The sequence below is a fragment of the Aegilops tauschii genome, chromosome 5 (genome assembly GCF_002575655.3).
Source record: "Aegilops tauschii subsp. strangulata cultivar AL8/78 chromosome 5, Aet v6.0, whole genome shotgun sequence".
Lineage (NCBI taxonomy): Eukaryota > Viridiplantae > Streptophyta > Magnoliopsida > Poales > Poaceae > Aegilops > Aegilops tauschii.
In genome coordinates this window covers 427,248,324-427,264,603 of record NC_053039.3, presented here as the reverse complement: position 1 = coordinate 427,264,603, position 16,280 = coordinate 427,248,324, and positions in this window count along the sequence as shown.

The following is a 16,280-nucleotide window of genomic DNA, read 5'->3' as shown; positions in this document are numbered from 1 at the left end:
CAGTATTTATTATCTCTGTGTCTGATCGTACTAGTTAACTTATTCATGTGCTTCATGTTTGCATTTGTTATACCTTATGTCCGAACTGTCTTGCGAGTACTTTCATAGTACTCACCTGGCTTGTTGATTTGGCCAGATGTTGACGAAGGCGATCTCTTGGATGAAGAGTTTGATAGCGCGTCCGACGCCTAGAGGAGTCCCAGTCAGTCCTGCGCGATCCCGGATATTGGTCACTTGTATCGTTTACGCTTCCGCCACCCGCAATAAGTCTTCTTGAGCCTCACTCCGACGCTCGAAGAGTTGTAGTAGTCTGGAATCATGTCACTCGCTTCGCGATGATATTTCCACCACCGTTTTTTTATCGTGAGTTAGTAGTTTGCCACCCTATCCGCCGTGTTGTTTTATCGGCGTGCATGTAATAAATTGTTGGGCAGTCTCTGCTCAACTTTGCATTATATTTAGTACTCCTGGTATTTTCCTTCTGTGACCAATGTATTGTCTATCAGTGAGAAGGAATTCTTCCTCGCTGGTCCATAACAGGGACTGGTTTTTCAATAATTATTTTATTGGAAAACCGGTCGTGACATTTATAAACCATAGAGAAGTTGGAATACAGTAGGTTTAACACCAATATAAATAAATAATGAGTTCATTACAGTACCTTGAAGTGGTGTTTTGTTTTCTTTCGCTAACGGAGCTCACGAGATTTTCTGTTAAGTTTTGTGTTGTGAAGTTCTCAAGTTTTGGGTAAAGATTCGATGGACTATGGAATAAGGAGTGTCAAGAGCCTAAGCTTGGGGATGCCCAAGGCACCCCAAGGTAATATTCAAGGACAACCAAAAGCCTAAGCTTGGGGATGCCCCGGAAGGCATCCCCTCTTTCGTCTTCATTCATCGGTAACTTTACTTGGAGCTATATTTTTATTCACCACATGATATGTGTTTTGCTTGGAGCGTCGTTTTATTTTATTTAGCTTTGCTTGCTGTTTTAATAAAATACTAAGATCTAAATTCTTAAATGTTAGAGAGTCTTCACATAGTTGCATAATTATTAAACTACTCATTGATCTTCACTTATATCTTTCGGAGTAGTTTGTCGGTTGCTCTAGTGCTTCACTTATATCTTTTAGAGCATGACGGTGGTTTTATTTTGAAAAAATAGATGAACTCTCGTGCTTCACTTATATTATTTTGAGAGTCCTAAACAGCATGGTAATTTGCTTTGGTTATGAAACTAGTCCTAATATGATAGGCATCCAAGATGGGTATAATAAAAACTTTCATATAAAGTGCATTGAATACTATGAGAAGTTTGATTCCTTATGATTGTTTTGAGATATGAAGATGGTGATATTAGAGTCATGCTAGTGGAGTAGTTGTGAATTTGAGAGATACTTGTGTTAAAGTTTGTGATTCCCGTAGCATGCACGTATGGTGAACCGTTATGTGATGAAGTCGGAGCATGATTTATTTATTGATTGTCTTCCTTATGAGTGGCGGTCGGGGACGAGCGATGGTCTTTTCCTACCAATCTATCCCCCTATGAGCATGCGCGTAGTACTTCGTTTCGATAACTAATAGATTTTTGCAATAAGTATGTGAGTTCTTTATGACTAAGGTTGAGTCCATGGATTATACGCACTCTCACCCTTCCACCATTGCTAGCCTCTCTAATACCGCGCACTTTTCGCCGGTATAATACACCCACCATATACCTTCCTCAAAACAGCCACCATACCTACCTATCATGGCATTTCCATAGCCATTCCGAGATATATTGCCATGCAACTTACCACCGTTCCGTTTATTCTGACACGCTCCATCATTGTCATATTGCTTTGCATGATCATGTAGTTGACATTGTATTTGTGGCAAAGCCACCGTTCATAATTATTTCATACATGTCACTCATGAGTCATTGCACATCCCGGTACACCGCCGGAGGCATTCATATAGAGTCATATTTTGTTCTAAGAATCGAGTTGTAACTCTTGAGTTGTAAGTAAATAAAAGTGTGATGATCATCATTATTAGAGCATTGTCCCAGTGAGGAAAGGATGATGGAGACTATGATTCCCCCACAAGTCGGGATGAGACTCCGGACTAAAAAAAGGGGCCATAAAAAAAAGAGAAAAGGCCAAATAAAAAATAAAAAAATGAGAGAAAAAGAGAGAAGGGACAATGCTACTATCCTTTTACCACACTTGTGCTTCAAAGTAGCACCATAATCTACATGATAGAGAGTCTCCTATGTTGTCACTTTCATATACTAGTGGGAATTTTACATTATAGAACTTGGCTTGTATATTCCAATGATGGGCTTCCTCAAATTGCCCTAGGTCTTCGTGAGCAAGCGAGTTGGATGCACACCCACTTAGTTTCTTTTGTTGAGCTTTCATATACTTATAGCTCTAGTGCATCCGTTGCATGGCAATCCCTACTCACTCACATTGATATCTATGATGGGCATCTCCATAGCCCGTTGATACACCTAGTTGATGTGAGACTATCTTCTCCTTTTTGTCTTCTCCACAACCACCATTCTAGTCCACCTATAGTGCTATGTTCATGGCTCACGCTCATGTATTGCGTGAAGATTGAAAAAGTTTGAGAACATCAAAAGTATGAAACAATTGCTTGGCTTGTCATCGGGGTTGTGCATGATTTAAATATTTTGTGTGATGAAGATAGAGCATAGCCAGACTATATAATTTTGTAGGGATAGCTTTCTTTGGCCATGTTATTTTGAGAAGACATGATTACTTTGTTAGTATGCTTGAAGTATTATTATTTTTATGTCAATATTAAACTTTTGTCTTGAATCTTATGGATCTGAATATTCTTGCCACAATAAAGAGAATTACACGGATAAATATGTTAGGTAGCATTCCACATCAAAAATTCTGCTTTTATCATTTACCTACTCGAGGATGAGCAGGAATTAAGCTTGGGGATGCTTGATACGTCTCCAACGTATCTATAATTTTTGATTGTTCCATGCTATTATATTATCTGTTTTGGATGTTTATGGGCTTTATTTTACACTTTTATATTATTTTTGGGACTAACCTATTAACCTAGAGCCCAGTGCCAGTTCCTGTTTTTCCTTTGTTTCAGTGTTTCAAAGAAAAGGAATATCAAACGGAGTCCAAACAGAATGAAACCTTCGGGAGAGTTATTTTTGGAACGGGAGCAATCCAGGAGATTGGAGTGTACGTCACGGAAGCAACGAGGTGGCCACGAGGCAGGGAGGCGCGCCTGCCCCCCCCCCCTGGGCGCACCCCCACCCTCGTGGGCCCCTCGTGGCTCCCCTGACCGACTTCTTTCGCCTATATATATCCATATACCCTCAAACATCGAGGAACAGAATAGATCGGGAGTTCCGCCGCCGCAAGCCTCTCTAGCCACCAAAAACTAAATGGGACCTGTTCCGGCACCCTACCGGAGGGGGGATCCCTCACCGGTGGCCATCTTCATCATCTCGGCGCACTCCATGACGAGGAGGGAGTAGTTCACCCTCGGGGCTGAGGGTATGTACCAGTAGCTATGTGTTTGATCTCTCTCTCTCGTGTTCTTGAGGTGGTACGATCTTGATGTATCGCGAGCTTTGCTATTATAGTTGGATCTTATAATGTTTCTCCCCCTCTACCCTCTTGTAATGGATTGAGTTTTCCCTTTGAAGTTATCTTATCGGATTGAGTCTTTAAGGATTTGAGAACACTTGATGTATGTCTTGCATGTGCTTATCTGTGGTGACAATGGGATATCACGTGATCCACTTGATGTATGTTTTGGTGATCAACTTGCGGGTTCCGCCCATGAACCTATACATAGGGGTTGGCACACGTTTTCGTCTTGACTCTCCGGTAGAAACTTTGGGGCACTCTTTGAAGTACTTTGTGTTGGATTGAATAGATGAATCTGAGATTGTGTGATGCATATCGTATAATCATACCCACGGATACTTGAGGTGACATTGGAGTATCTAGGTGACATTAGGGTTTTGGTTGATTTGTGTCTTAAGGTATTATTCTAGTACGAACTCTATGATAGATCGAACGGAAAGAGTAGCTTCGTGTTATTTTACTACGGACTCTTGAATAGATCGATCCGAAAGAATAACTTTGAGGTGGTTTCGTACCCTACCATAAATGCTTCTGCCCCGTAGACCAGGGAGAAGGGAGTCTGCCCGGTAGCTCGGTTTGGTGTCGTTCTGAGGGACCCGAGAGCTACCGGCAGCTCCTCGATCCACCTCCTGTCGTGCTTCTGCAGCGTATCAAAGGTTCTCATCTTGAGTCCACACAGCACTTCAGCGTTCGCCCTCTCAGCTTGTCCATTGCTCCGGGAGTGTGCCGCAGAGGCAAATGAGACCTTGCATCCGAGGGCATGAACATATTGCATGAAGGCGCGGCTCGTGAACTGGGTGCCGTTGTCGGTAATGATCCTTGCCGGAACTCCAAAATGACACACCAGATCTGTCAAGAACTTGATAGTTGACTGAGCAGTCACCTTTCTCACGGCAGTCACTTCCGGCCACTTTGTAAACTTGTTGATAGCAACGAACAAGAATTCAAAGCCCCCGATTGCTCGGGGGAAGGGGCCGAGGATATCGAGCCCCCAGACCGAAATTGGCCATGATAGAGGGATTGTTTGAAGAGCTTGGGCGGGCAGGTGTGTTTTCTTGGAATGGAACTGGCAGACTTCACATTTCGTGACTAGCTCGACCGCATCTTGGAGGGTTGTGGGCCAATAGAATCCTTGCTGGAATGCTTTCCCAACTAATGCCCTTGATCCAATGTGGGAGCCACACATGCCTTTGTGAATCTCAGCTAGCAGTTCCTTTCCTTCTTCCCGGCAGACACACTTCAGTTTCACATCGTTGGGCCTCCTTCTGTATAGTGTCTTCGACAAACTGATACATACTGGCCCTCCGGGCTGCTTTTTCAGCTTCATCTTGGTCGCCGAGAAGCTCTCTGGTTTGGAGGAAGTGGACAATGTGCCTTGCCCAAGTTGGAGCCTGGGACTCGGCAACGAGGACTAGCGGCACCTCCTGTGCTGCGGGAGCACAAGCCTCGTTCGCGGGGTCCATGGGCCTGACTGGAGGGTGTGGTCCGGCACGCTGTGAGGAGTTGTTTCCGGTAGGGTCTCTGCCAGGAGCGAACGGCTCTACCGGGAGAGGCTTACCGGAGTCCAATTTCCTCCTTTTCTGGGCCATTGTTGCTGGGGATACGGAGGGTTGAGTGAGATGGAGAACAAAAGTCCCTGGTTCCACAGGAAGCTTCTGCGCAGCACACTTTGACATATGATCAGCTATGCTGTTTTCCGCATGGGGTACGTGCTCTGTTTGCAATCCATCAAAGCGCTCCTCCAATCTCCCCACTTCCTCGACGTATGCCTCCATCAATGGACTTTGGTAATCCTTGTTGACTTGTCTCACCACAAGTTGTGAATCTCCTCGAATGACCAGCCTCTTAATTCCCAATTCAGCTGCAATCCTGAGCCCGGCAAAGAACCCTTCATACTCAGCTGTATTGTTGGTTGCTTCTTCCCGAGCAAAATGCATTTGGACGACGTACTTCAAGTGCTCCCCGAAGGGGACGACAAGAAGCACGCCAACTCCTGCACCTTGTAGGGAAAAGGCACCATCAAAATACATAATCCATTCTTGGGGTGATTCCTTGCTGGGAATAACTGTCTCTGTGACTTCCTCATCAGGGGTTGGCGTCCATTCTGCAATAAACTCTGCCAATGCCCTACTCTGAATAGTTGATGTGCTATCAAACTTCAAACCAAAACTGGATAACTCCAAAGCCCACTCACTATTCTGCCAGTAGCCTCAGGGTTTCGGAGTATCCTTTGCAACGGGAAACGAGTGACAACCATGATCTCATGGGCTTGGAAGTAGTGGCGCAGTTTCCTTGAGGCCATGATGAGACCAAAGATCAACTTTTGCACACCAGAGTACCTCGATCTAGCCCCCTGTAACAGGGAGATGACGAAGTACACTGGGCGCTGCACCACTTTCTTCCATGCCACGTCCTTGGGGTTGCTCTCGTTGTCGTGCTCACTGCTGTCCTGATCCTTCTCTGACTCTGCCAGTCTCTGCTCACTTTCTGCCTCATCCACTTCTCGTTGCGCTACCAAGGCTACACTGACCAGTTGGTTGGTTGCCGCTAAGTACAGCAGCAACGGCTCCTGGGGTTTGGGAGCAACCAAGGTAGGCACAGAGGACAAGTAGGCCTTCAACTCTTGCAAAGCTGCATCTTGATACGTCTCCAACATATCTATAATTTTTTATTGTTCCATGTTATTATATTATCTGTTTTGGATGTTTATGGGCTTTATTTTACACTTTTATATTATTTTTGGGACTAACCTATTAACCCAGAGCCCAGTGCCAGTTCCTGTTTTTCCTCGTTGTTTCAGTGTTTCGAAGAAAAGGAATATCAAACGGAGTCCAAACGGAATGAAACCTTCGGGAGAGTTATTTTTGGAACGGAAGCAATCCAGGAGACTTGGAGTGTACGTTAGGGAAGCAACGAGGTGGCCACGAGGCAGGGAGGCGCGCCTGCCCCCTGGGCGCGCCCCCCACCCTCGTGGGCCCCTCGTGGCTCCCCTGACCAACTTCTTTCGCCTATATATATATATCCATATACCCTAAAAACATCGGGGAACAGAATAGATCGGGAGTTCCGCCGCCGCAAGCCTCTGTAGCCACCAAAAACCAATCGGGGCCCTGTTCCGGCACCCTACCGAAGGGGGCATCCCTCATCGGTGGCCATCTTCATCATCCCGGCGCACTCCATGGCGAGGAGGGATTAGTTCACCCTCGGGGCTGAGGGTATGTACCAGTAGCTATGTGTTTGATCTCTCTCTCGTGTTCTTGAGGTGGTACAATCTTGATGTATCGCGAGCTTTGCTATTATACTTGGATCTTATAATGTTTCTCCCCCTCTACCCTCTCGTAATGGATTGAGTTTTCCCTTTGAAGTTGTCTTATCGGATTGAGTCTTTAAGGATTTGAGAACACTTGATGTATGTCTTGCATTTGCTTATCTGTGGTGACAATGGGATATCACGTGATCCACTTGATGTATGTTTTCGTGATCAACTTGCGGGTTCCGCCCATGAACCTATGCATAGGGGTTGGCACACGTTTTCGTCTTGACTCTCCGGTAGAAACTTTGGGGCACTCTTTGAAGTACTTTGTGTTGGATTGAATAGATGAATCTGAGGTTGTGTGATGCATATCGTATAATCATACCCACGGATACTTGAGGTGACATTGGAGTATCTAGGTGACATTAGGGTTTTGGTTGATTTGTGTCTTAAGGTGTTATTCTAGTATGAACTCTATGATAGATCGAACGAAAAGAATAGCTTCGTGTTATTTTACTACGGACTCTTGAATAGATCGATCCGAAAGAATAACTTTGAGGTGGTTTCGTACCCTACCATAAATCTCTTCGTTTGTTCCCCGCTATTGGTGACTTTGGAGTGACTCTTTGTTGCATGTTGAGGGATAGTTTTATGATCCAATTATGTTATTATTGTTGAGAGAACTTGCACTAGTGAAAGTATGAACCCTAGGCCTTGATTCCTAGCATTGCAATACCGTTTGTGCTCACTTTTCTCATTAGTTACCTTGCTGTTTTTATATTTTCAGATTACAAAAACCTATATCTACCATCCATATTGCACTTGTATCACCATCTCTTTGCCGAACTAGTGCACCTATACAATTTACCATTGTATTGGGTGTGTTGGGGACACAAGAGACTCTTTGTTATTTGGTTGCATGGTTGTTTGAGAGAGACCATCTTCAACCTACGCCTCCCACGGATTGATAAACCTTAGGTCATCCACTTGAGGGAAATTTGCTACTGTCCTACAAACCTCTGCACTTGGAGGCCCAACAACGTCTACAAGAAGAAGGTTGCGTAGTAGACATCACATCTGCTTCCGGGGTCCACTTCATAGGCCCTGCCTTCTTCAAAAAATTGAAGAACGACAGGGCGCGCTCGGCAAACTTGGAAATGAATCTTCTTAGCGCGGCAACGCATCCTGTCAGACGCCTCACATCCTTAACTGTTCTTGGCGCTTGGATCTGCTCGATAGCTTTGACCTTGTCGGGGTTGGCTTCGATCCCGCGATGGGATACGAAGAAACCAAGCAACTTGCCTGAGAGAACACCAAATACACACTTCTCCGAGTTGAGCTTCAAATTGATCTTGCGCAGATTAGCAAACGTTTCCTCCAAATCCTGAATAAGGGTGGCTCTATCCTTGGTCTTGACCACAATGTCATCCATATAAGCTTCTATGTTTCTGTGTAGCTGTGGCTCAAAACCAGTCTGGACTTGCCTTGCAAAAGTGGACCCGGCACTCTTTAATCCTAATGGCATGCGGACAAAACAGTACGTACCACATGTAGTGATGAACGACGTCTTCTCTTCATCTTCCTTGGACATGAAGATTTGGTGATACCCAGAGTATGCATCCAGAAAGGAGAGCAAATTACAACCTGAAGTGGAATCCACAATCTGATCAATACGCGGCAAGGGAAACGGGTCCTTCGGGCAAGCCTTGTTGAGATCCGTGAAATCTATGCAAAGCCTCCACTTCCCGTTAGCCTTCCGGACTACCACTGGATTTGCCAACCACGTGGGATGCATCACTCCTCTGACCAAACCAACTGCCTCAAGTTTCTTGATCTCTTCCGCAATGAACTGCTGCCTCTCCAAGGCCTGCTTCCAGACTTTCTGTTTGACAGGTCGGGCATGTGGGCAGACAGCAAGGTGGTGCTCGGTTACCTCCCTAGGAACACCGGGCATATCAGATGGTTGCCAGGCAAACACATCGATATTCGCCCACAGGAAGGCAATGAGCACGCTTCCCTATTTGTCATTGAGGATGGTGCTGATAGTGAAAGTACCATCAACGCCAGCCAGCCCTACCGGGACCTTCTTCACTTGGGGTGTCGTGACCTTGGATCTCTTGCTATTGGAACACTCCGGCACGTCGTCAACGGGTGCCGTGCACTCGGTGGGGGCACGCTTCCTGGACTCTTTGCCGGAGTCCCTACAATCTCTCTTTTTTCCTTTGCTTTCCTTAGCGGGAGTTGTCGCTGCCTCTGCCGCGACCACATCCCGGTACATCTTGTCCACACAAATGATTGCATCCTTCTCATCTGATGGGATGGTGATGACTCCCAGTGGCCCAGGCATCTTCAAGGTGTTGTAGGCATAGTGGGATGCCGCCATAAACTTAGCCAGGGCCGGGCGTCCAAGAATCCCATTGTACGGCAGGGGGAGATCGACCACATCAAACACAATCCTCTCAGTTCGGTAGTTCAGTTCTCCCCCAAACGTTACCGGCAACGTGATCTTTCCCTTAGGATGGCTCCTTCCGTATGGTCAGCAGCCGGAGCTATTGTTGTCGCTTGGGGAGGCCATGGCAGGCCAGCTCGCAGTGAGCCCCTAACTTTGGCGAAACCGAGCAGACTTTGGATGGTGGCATGCCATTCGTCCATCTGCTCGGCCACTGGCGGAAACCTCAGCAGCAGCTAAGCCCGCGCCATGGCCTCCGAGGCTGTACTTGGCATGGGTGATGATGAAGTCGATCGCACCATCTCTCGGCTCCTGACGCTGCCAGCGGCAGCCCCGCTGCTGCGGGGCGACCACCTAGATGTGGTGCGGCGAAGGCGCTCGAAGGCCAGCGGCTCCATCGGGCGCAGCGGCTTGGTCGACCCGTCCCGGGGAAGGCGCGCGCGCTACGGCCGCACCTGTGGTGGGAGCAGACGGAGGGCGGCGATTCGCCCCGGTCCACGCGCCATTGCTGCGGTTGTGCCCGTTGGTGGGAGAGAGGGGGACAGATGGAGTGACCCCTTCACCCATACCTTGGGGAGCATGACCGTCAGGGTGTTGCTGATGCTGCTCTCCTCTGATGCCTCCCGCTCCTGCGTCGGCCGCGGGGGAAGTGGTGATGGTGCCGCCTACTCCGACTACATCCCCAGCAGCGTCCGCGTCCTCGCGTGTCTTCGCACCCCCCGCAGCGTTGGAGACCATGGGCGGTGGAGCCTTCGAGGTGGATGGGTGAGCCGAAGGACCGGGTTTCTTCTTGGGCGCCATGGTCGATGGCGCCGTCAAAGGTGAAGATGGTGATGAAGATGACATGTTGCACACACCTTCAGGTTCACGCAAGCGAGCCCCCTACCTGGCGTGCCAAAGATGTCACGGGAAACCATGGCCACCTATGGGACCAGGAGGCCCCTTGCTGGTTCGGCAAGGGGACGACGCGCTACACAAAGAGCAGACGAGCGTGGGTCAGCACGGCAGAGATCGTGCGGGCAATTTTACCCAGGTTCGGGCCGCCGTGAGGCGTAAAGCCCTACTCCTGCTTTGGTGGATTGATGGTGGAAAGGTGGTGGTGGAGCGTAGTACACTTGCCCCGCAGGGGTTGCCTCAAGGCAGCAGCGACTACGCGCGTATGGGGGTATGAGTTATCCAACCTTCTAACCCTTTCTACGGTTGCCAAGGGCCTCCTTTTATAGATCCAGGAGTCACCACAATGGCAAAGTGGTCATGATGCACTGATAAGATAGCAAACAGTGCTATCATACCTAACTCCGCATGCTGACAGGGCGCATTAAATGCACCGCTCAACGTCACATCGTTGGTTGCTCGGCAAGGCTTGCCGGGCTATGTTTCCAGCTCCACGCCTACTCACTTGACACGTCGCAGGATGGGTGTCATCTGTGGGTTTTTCCTGTAGGGAGAGGCTGCCATGTGGAGAATGGCTGCCACTTAGTCACTCTGCGGCTTGACACCGCACTGATTGACGATGGGGTTCGCGGTGGAGTGGTTGGTGAGGCGGTTTTGCCTCCGCGTGTCCCGGCAGTCCCTCCCGGGACGTCTTGGACATCTTCTTCCGGGGGCAGCCTCGCCCTTTGCCGAGCTCTCCTGCCCGGCAAAGGAGGCCCTTCTTTTGACGATATCTTGCTTCTCTGGCTTGATCTTGGTCCTTCTGATCTGCATGTTGGTCCTTCGAATCTCTTAGTCCCTTGTACTCTGACTTGGGCTAGTGCTTCAATCTTGATCACGTGCCTGTGCACAGTCTGGACAACAAACCTAGGGTTTGTTGCACCGACAGATGGAGATCAAGGTGTCTAGCCGGTGATGATGGAGATCATGACGGTGCTTTGGAGATGGAGATCAAAGGCACAAGATGATGATGGCCATATCATGTCACATATTTTGATTGCTTGTGATGTTTATCTTTTATGCATCTTATTTTGCTTAGTACGGCGGTAGCATTATAAGATGATCCCTTACTAAAATTTCAAGGTATAAGTGTTCTCCCTGAGTATGCACCGTTGCGGCAGTTCGTCGTGCTGAGACACCACGTGATGATCGGGTGTGATAGGATCTACGTTCACATACAACGGGTGCAAGACAGTTTTGCACATGCGGAATACTGGAGACCGAAAGGTCGAACGTGAATCATATAGTAGATATCATCAACATAGAGATGTTCACCATACAAGACTAATCCATCTCACGTGATGATCGGACATGGCTTAGTTGATTTGGATCACGTAATCATTTAGATGACTCGAGGGATGTCTATCTAAGTGGGAGTTCTTAAGTAATATGATTAATTGAACTTAATTTATCATGAACTTAGTCCTGATAGTATTTGCATATCTATGTTGTAGATCAATAGCTCGCGATATAGCTCCTATATATTTTTTGATATGTTCCTAGAGAAAACTAAGTTGAAAGATGATAGTAGCAATGATGCGGACTGGGTCCGTGATCTGAGGATTATCCTCATTGCTGCATAGAAGAATTATGTTCTTGATGCACCGCTAGGTGACAGACCTATTACAGGAGCAGATGCGGACGTTATGAATGTTTGACAAGCTCGGTATGATGACTACTTGATAGTTTAGTGCGCCATGCTTTACGGCTTAGAACCGGGACTTCAAAAAGGTTTTGAACGCCATGGAGCATATGAGATGTTCCAAGAGCTGAAATTGTTATTTCAGATTCATGCCCGTGTCGAGAGGTATGAGACCTCTGACAAGTACTTTTCCTACAAGATGGAGGAGAATAGCTCAGCTAGTGAGCATGTGCTCAGAATGTCTGGGTACTACAATCGCTTGAATCAAGTGGGAGTTAATCTTCCAGATAAGATAGTGATTGACAGAGTTCTCTAGTCACTATCACCAAGTTGCTAGAACTTCGTGATGAACTATAATATGCAACGGATGACGAAAACGATTCCCAAGCTCTTCGCGATGCTGAAATCGGTGAAGGTAGAGATCAAGAAGGAGCATCAAGTGTTGATGGTTAACAAGACCACTAGTTTCAAGAAAAAGGGCAAGGGAAAGAAAGGGAACTTCAAGAAGAATGGCAAGCAAGTTGCCACTCCCGTGAAGAAGCCCAAAGCTAGACCCAAACCTGAAACTGAGTGCTTCTACTACAAAGGAAATAGTCACTGGAAGCGGAACTGCCCCAAAAATTTGGCGGATAAGAAGGATGGCAAAGTGAACAAAGGTATATTTGTTATACATGTTATTGATGTGTACTTTACTAGTGTTCATAGTAGCGGTATTTGATACCGGTTCAGTTGCTAAGATTTGTAACTCGAAACAGGAGTTGCAAAATGAACAAGATACTAGTTAAGGGCGAGGTGACGATGTGTGTTGGAAGTGATTCCAAGGTTGATAAGATCACCATCGCACACTCCCTTTACCTTCGGGATTAGTGTTGAACCTAAAATAATTGGTGTTTGCGTTGAGCATGAATATGATTGGATCATGTTTATTGCAATACGGTTATTCATTTAAGTCAAAGAATAATTGTTGTTCTGTTTACATGAATAAAACCTTCTATGGTCATACACTCAATATAAATGGTTTATTGAATCTCGATCGTAGTGATACACATATTCATAATATTGATGCCAAAAAGATGCAAAGTTGATAGTGATAGTGCAACATACTTGTGGCACTGCCGTTTAGGTCATATTGGTGTAAAGCGCATGAAGAAACCCATGCGGATGGACTTTTGGAATCACTTGATTATGAATCATTTGATACTTGCGAACCGTGCCTCATGGGCAAGATGACTAAAACTCCGTTCTCCAGAACAATGGAGCGAGCCACTGACTTATTGGAAATAATGCATACCGATGTGTGCGGTCCAATGAGTGTTGAGGCTCGCGACGGGTATCGTTATTTTCTGACCTTCACAGATGATTTGAGCAGATATGGGTATATCTACTTGATGAAACACAAGTCTGAAACATTTGAAAAGTTTGAAGAATTTCAGAGTGAAGTGAAGAATCATCGTAACAAGAAAATAAAGTTTCTACGATCTGATCGCGGAGGCAAATATTTGAGTTACGAGTTTGGCCTTCATTTAAAACAATGTGGAATAGTTTCAAAACTCACGCCACCTGGAACACCACAGCGTAATGGTGTGTCTGAACGTCGTAACCGTACTTTATTAGATATGGTGTGATCTATGATGTCTCTTACCTATTTACGACTATTGTTTTGGGGTTATGCATTAGAGACAGCTGCATTCACGTTAAATAGGGCACCATCTAAATCCGTTGAGACAACACCGTACGAACTATGGTTTGGCAAGAAACCTAAGTTGTCGTTTCTTAAAGTTTGGGGTTGCGATGCTTATGTGAAAAAGCTTCAGCCTGATAAGCTCGAACCCAAATCGAAGAAGTGCGTCTTCATAGGATACCCAAAAGAAACTGTTGGGTACATCTTCTATCACAGATACGAAGGCAAGATCTTTGTTGCTAAGAATGGATCCTTTCTAGAGAAGGAGTTTCTCTCGAAAGAAGTGAGTGGGAGGAAAGTAGAACTTGATGAGGTAATTGTACCTTCTCTCGAATTGGAAAGTAGCTCATCACAGAAAACCGTTCCCGTGATGCCTACACCAACTAGAGAGGAAGCTAATGATAATGATCATGAAACTTCAAATCAAGTTACTACCGAACCTCGTAGGTCAACCAGAGCACGTTCCGCACTAGGGTGGTACGATAATCCTGTTCTGGAGGTCATGTTACTAGACCATGACGAACCTACGAACTATGAAGAGGCTATGATGAGCCCATATTCCGATAAATGGCTTGAGGCCATGAAATCTAAGATGGGATCCATGTATGAGAACAAAGTGTGGACTTTGGTTGACTTGCCCGATGATCGGCAAGCCATTGAGAATAAATGGATCTTCAAGAGGAAGACGGACGCTGGTGGTAGTGTTACTATCTACAAAGCTCGAATTATCGCAAAAGGATTTTTGACAAGTTCAAGGTATTGACTACGATGAGATTTTTTCACTCGTATCGATGCTTAAAGTCTGTCTGAATCATGTTAGCAATTGCCGCATTTTATGAAATCGGGCAAATGGATATCAAAACTGAATTCCTTAATGAATTTATTAAAGAAGAGTTGTATATGATGCAACCAGAAGGTTTTTTCAATCCTAAAGGTGCTAACAAAGTGTGCAAGCTCCAGTGATCCATCTATGGACTGGTGCAAGCATCTCGGAGTTGGAATATATGCTTTGATGAGTTGATCAAAGCATATAGTTTTATACAGACTTATGGTGAAGCCTGTATTTACAAGAAAGTGAATGGGAGCACTATAGCATTTCTGATATTATATGTGGATGACATATTATTGATTGGAAATGATATAGAATTTTTGGATAGCATAAAAGGATACTTGAATAAGAATTTTTCAATGAAAAACCTCGGTGAAGCTGCTTATATATTGGGCATCAAGATCTATAGAGATAGATCAAGATGCTTGATTGGACTTTCACAAAAGCACATACCTTGATAAAGTTTTGAAGAAGTTCAAAAATGGATCAGTCAAAGAAAGGGTCCTTGCCTGTGTTGCAAGGTGTGAAGTTGAGTAAGACTCAAAGCCCGACCACGGCAGAAGATAGAGAGAGAATGAAAGTCATTCCCTATGCCTCAGCCATAGGTTCTATAAAGTATGCCATGTTGTGTATCAGACCTATTGTGTACCTTGCCATGAGTTTGGCAAGGGGGTACAATAGTGATCCAGGAGTAGATCACTGGACAGCGGTCAAAATTATCCTTAGAGGACTAAGGAAATATTTCTCGGTTATGGAGGTGATAAAGAGTTCGTTGTAAAGAGTTACGTCGATGCAAGCTTTGACACCGATCTGGATGACTCTGAGTCTCGATCTATATTGAAAGTGGGAGCAATTAGCTAGAGTAGCTCCATGCAGAGCATTGTAGACATAGAAATTTGTAAAATACATACGGATCTGAATGTGACAGACCCATTGACTAAACTTCTCTCACAAGAAAAACATGATCACACCTTAGTACTCTTTGGGTGTTAATCACATGGTGAAGTGAACTAGATTATTGACTCTAGTAAACCCTTTGGGTGTTGGTCACATGGCGATGTGAATTGCGAGTGTTAATCACATAAAGATGTGAACTATTGGTGTTAAATCACATGGCGATGTGAACTAGATTATTGACTCTAGTGCAAGTGGGAGACTGAAGGAAATATGCCCTAGAGGCAATAATAAAGTTGTTATTTTATATTTCCTTATATCATGATAAATGTTTATTATTCATGCTAGAATTGTATTAACCGGAAAGTTCATACATGTGTGGATACATAGACAAAACATTGTGTCCTAGTAAGCCTCTACTAGACTAGCTCGTTAATCAAAGATGGTTAAGTTTCCTAACCATAGACATGCTTGTCATTTGATGAACGGGATCACATCATTAGGAGAATGATGTGATGGACAAGACCCATCCGTTAGCTTAGCATATTGATCGTTCAGTTTTATTGCTATTGCTTTCTTCCTGTTATATACATATTCCTTTGACTATGAGATTGTGCAACTCCCGGATACCAGGGGAATACCTTGTGTTCTATCAAACATCACAACGTAACTGGGTGATTATAAAGATGCTCTACAGGTATCTCCGAAGGTGTTTGTCGGGTTGGCATAGATAGAGATTAGGATTTGTCACTCCGAGTATCGGAGAGGTATCTCTGGGCCCTCTCGGTAATGCACATCATAATAAGCCTTGCAAGCAATGTGACTAATGAGTTAGTTGCCGGATGATGTATTACGGAATGAGTAAACAGACTTGCTGGTAACTAGATTGAACTAGGTATGAAGATAGCGACGACTGAATCTCGGGCAAGTAAAGGGAATAACATATGTTGTCATTACGGTACGACCGATAAAGA